The 4,273-nt window shown below is 49.5% G+C and overlaps 3 non-coding genes across 3 annotated transcripts; all 3 read right to left on the bottom strand.

Moving 5' to 3' along the window:
- Positions 1 to 1,332: 1,332 nt before the first annotated feature.
- On the bottom strand, positions 1,333 to 1,404 carry TRNAG-UCC (transfer RNA glycine (anticodon UCC)). The gene has a single exon. It is a non-coding gene; the product is annotated as a tRNA-Gly (tRNA).
- A 1,185-nt stretch (positions 1,405 to 2,589) lies between these two features.
- On the bottom strand, positions 2,590 to 2,661 carry TRNAG-UCC (transfer RNA glycine (anticodon UCC)). The gene has a single exon. It is a non-coding gene; the product is annotated as a tRNA-Gly (tRNA).
- Positions 2,662 to 3,846: 1,185 nt separating this feature from the next.
- TRNAG-UCC (transfer RNA glycine (anticodon UCC)) lies at positions 3,847 to 3,918 on the bottom strand. Its single transcript has one exon. It is a non-coding gene; the product is annotated as a tRNA-Gly (tRNA).
- Positions 3,919 to 4,273: the final 355 nt, after the last annotated feature.

Below are 4,273 nucleotides of genomic sequence, written 5' to 3'. Positions count from 1 at the left end.
AAAGTGTGTCAGCTTTGCTTTCAGCATGAGTCTGATTTCCAAAAAATGCATTTTGAACAATTTAAAGATTTGATCTGCGTTGGCAGGGAATCGAACCCAGGTCAACTGCTTGGAAGGCAGCTATGCTCACCACTATACCACCAACGCCTGCCTGTCTGGGCTATCTGATGGAGCGGCCCTTAGAAATAAGAATAAGTCATTGGCTGGGAATGAAAAAAGCTTGCGTTTGACGCAGAAGCAGTTCGCATCATGAGGTCTTGCCGGTCAGCCCAACATTTCCCCGGGACCCCTTAAAAAAGGAGCTTGGTTTTAAGTTTGGTTTGATTGAACAGTACATTTTGTTGGCTGGGCTGGGACCCTCTCCTATTTAGCGCAAGAGTGGAACGAGGCAGCAAGTTCAAGGAATGACATTGCATCCAGGCACTTACAGCTCTTTGTGCCCTAATGCCATGACACAAAAACATAATTTGAAAAAAGTTAGCAGAGGATGGTTTCGATCCATCGACCTCTGGGTTATGGGCCCAGCACGCTTCCGCTGCGCCACTCTGCTGGTTGGAGAACAAGAGCTTTTCTGGGCTTTTACAGCCTACAAACCGACAACCCTAGACCCAGTTTCGAGTGAAGCGGGCAGTAGGCCTTACAAAGCCAAACAACCTGCAACCACGCACTCCCATCCCATGGCCTTTTGCAGACAGGCCTCATTTCTCTAGCTCACACCCTAACTGCCAACACCCCTTCCCCTTCTCTCTCTGTCTCTCTCTCTCTGTCTCTCTCTCTCATTCTCTCTCTCTCGCAAATAGATACTTTACTTCCCAGGTGCAACAAAACAAGCCTTCTCGAGCTGGCAGATATGGGAAGGAAGGAAGGAAGGGCCAGTTTGGAAACTCAACTCAATTACCATAAATCCCCTGCTAAGGGTTATGGGAGGGAGGAATGAAGGAACTTTGCTTCAGGGAAAGGGCTGCTGCTGCTTCAGCATGTGAGGAGCGCAGCCACACGTTTCACCTTCTTCAGTATGTTGGTTTACAGGATGAGAGAGATCCTGAAACCTCACTCTAATAGGCTGAGGTGCTGTGCTCGGTGGCCTGCTGGGACCAAGGCCCGTCAGGGCAAGGCGAATAGGCCTTTGTCAGGCCTTCGTCAGGGCTTTGTCGGGGAGGGGCCAGGAGCCCTGCTCGCTTCAATCCCCTCACCGATAGACAGTTGCAGAAACTAGGATGCAAGAACCTTTCCTGGATGGGGTTTTGATTTTCACGAAAAGTGTGTCAGCTTTGCTTTCAGCATGAGTCTGATTTCCAAAAAATGCATTTTGAACAATTTAAAGATTTGATCTGCGTTGGCCGGGAATCGAACCCGGGTCAACTGCTTGGAAGGCAGCTATGCTCACCACTATACCACCAACGCCTGCCTGTCTGGGCTATCTGATGGAGCGGCCCTTAGAAATAAGAATAAGTCATTGGCTGGGAATGAAAAAAGCTTGCGTTTGACGCAGAAGCAGTTCGCATCATGAGGTCTTGCCGGTCAGCCCAACATTTCCCCGGGACCCCTTAAAAAAGGAGCTTGGTTTTAAGTTTGGTTTGATTGAACAGTACATTTTGTTGGCTGGGCTGGGACCCTCTCCTATTTAGCGCAAGAGTGGAACGAGGCAGCAAGTTCAAGGAATGACATTGCATCCAGGCACTTACAGCTCTTTGTGCCCTAATGCCATGACACAAAAACATAATTTGAAAAAAGTTAGCAGAGGATGGTTTCGATCCATCGACCTCTGGGTTATGGGCCCAGCACGCTTCCGCTGCGCCACTCTGCTGGTTGGAGAACAAGAGCTTTTCTGGGCTTTTACAGCCTACAAACCGACAACCCTAGACCCAGTTTCGAGTGAAGCGGGCAGTAGGCCTTACAAAGCCAAACAACCTGCAACCACGCACTCCCATCCCATGGCCTTTTGCAGACAGGCCTCATTTCTCTAGCTCACACCCTAACTGCCAACACCCCTTCCCCTTCTCTCTCTGTCTCTCTCTCTCTGTCTCTCTCTCTCATTCTCTCTCTCTCGCAAATAGATACTTTACTTCCCAGGTGCAACAAAACAAGCCTTCTCGAGCTGGCAGATATGGGAAGGAAGGAAGGAAGGGCCAGTTTGGAAACTCAACTCAATTACCATAAATCCCCTGCTAAGGGTTATGGGAGGGAGGAATGAAGGAACTTTGCTTCAGGGAAAGGGCTGCTGCTGCTTCAGCATGTGAGGAGCGCAGCCACACGTTTCACCTTCTTCAGTATGTTGGTTTACAGGATGAGAGAGATCCTGAAACCTCACTCTAATAGGCTGAGGTGCTGTGCTCGGTGGCCTGCTGGGACCAAGGCCCGTCAGGGCAAGGCGAATAGGCCTTTGTCAGGCCTTCGTCAGGGCTTTGTCGGGGAGGGGCCAGGAGCCCTGCTCGCTTCAATCCCCTCACCGATAGACAGTTGCAGAAACTAGGATGCAAGAACCTTTCCTGGATGGGGTTTTGATTTTCACGAAAAGTGTGTCAGCTTTGCTTTCAGCATGAGTCTGATTTCCAAAAAATGCATTTTGAACAATTTAAAGATTTGATCTGCGTTGGCCGGGAATCGAACCCGGGTCAACTGCTTGGAAGGCAGCTATGCTCACCACTATACCACCAACGCCTGCCTGTCTGGGCTATCTGATGGAGCGGCCCTTAGAAATAAGAATAAGTCATTGGCTGGGAATGAAAAAAGCTTGCGTTTGACGCAGAAGCAGTTCGCATCATGAGGTCTTGCCGGTCAGCCCAACATTTCCCCGGGACCCCTTAAAAAAGGAGCTTGGTTTTAAGTTTGGTTTGATTGAACAGTACATTTTGTTGGCTGGGCTGGGACCCTCTCCTATTTAGCGCAAGAGTGGAACGAGGCAGCAAGTTCAAGGAATGACATTGCATCCAGGCACTTACAGCTCTTTGTGCCCTAATGCCATGACACAAAAACATAATTTGAAAAAAGTTAGCAGAGGATGGTTTCGATCCATCGACCTCTGGGTTATGGGCCCAGCACGCTTCCGCTGCGCCACTCTGCTGGTTGGAGAACAAGAGCTTTTCTGGGCTTTTACAGCCTACAAACCGACAACCCTAGACCCAGTTTCGAGTGAAGCGGGCAGTAGGCCTTACAAAGCCAAACAACCTGCAACCACGCACTCCCATCCCATGGCCTTTTGCAGACAGGCCTCATTTCTCTAGCTCACACCCTAACTGCCAACACCCCTTCCCCTTCTCTCTCTGTCTCTCTCTCTCTGTCTCTCTCTCTCATTCTCTCTCTCTCGCAAATAGATACTTTACTTCCCAGGTGCAACAAAACAAGCCTTCTCGAGCTGGCAGATATGGGAAGGAAGGAAGGAAGGGCCAGTTTGGAAACTCAACTCAATTACCATAAATCCCCTGCTAAGGGTTATGGGAGGGAGGAATGAAGGAACTTTGCTTCAGGGAAAGGGCTGCTGCTGCTTCAGCATGTGAGGAGCGCAGCCACACGTTTCACCTTCTTCAGTATGTTGGTTTACAGGATGAGAGAGATCCTGAAACCTCACTCTAATAGGCTGAGGTGCTGTGCTCGGTGGCCTGCTGGGACCAAGGCCCGTCAGGGCAAGGCGAATAGGCCTTTGTCAGGCCTTCGTCAGGGCTTTGTCGGGGAGGGGCCAGGAGCCCTGCTCGCTTCAATCCCCTCACCGATAGACAGTTGCAGAAACTAGGATGCAAGAACCTTTCCTGGATGGGGTTTTGATTTTCACGAAAAGTGTGTCAGCTTTGCTTTCAGCATGAGTCTGATTTCCAAAAAATGCATTTTGAACAATTTAAAGATTTGATCTGCGTTGGCCGGGAATCGAACCCGGGTCAACTGCTTGGAAGGCAGCTATGCTCACCACTATACCACCAACGCTTGCCTGTCTGGGCTATCTGATGGAGCGGCCCTTAGAAATAAGAATAAGTCATTGGCTGGGAATGAAAAAAGCTTGCGTTTGACGCAGAAGCAGTTCGCATCATGAGGTCTTGCCGGTCAGCCCAACATTTCCCCGGGACCCCTTAAAAAAGGAGCTTGGTTTTAAGTTTGGTTTGATTGAACAGTACATTTTGTTGGCTGGGCTGGGACCCTCTCCTATTTAGCGCAAGAGTGGAACGAGGCAGCAAGTTCAAGGAATGACATTGCATCCAGGCACTTACAGCTCTTTGTGCCCTAATGCCATGACACAAAAACATAATTTGAAAAAAGTTAGCAGAGGATGGTTTCGATCCAT

The sequence above is a fragment of the Ambystoma mexicanum genome, chromosome 6q (assembly GCF_040938575.1).
Source record: "Ambystoma mexicanum isolate Mex_15411 chromosome 6q, UKY_AmexF1_1, whole genome shotgun sequence".
In the NCBI taxonomy this organism is placed as follows: domain Eukaryota; kingdom Metazoa; phylum Chordata; class Amphibia; order Caudata; family Ambystomatidae; genus Ambystoma; species Ambystoma mexicanum.
This window is presented reverse-complemented; position numbering and strand designations above follow the sequence as displayed.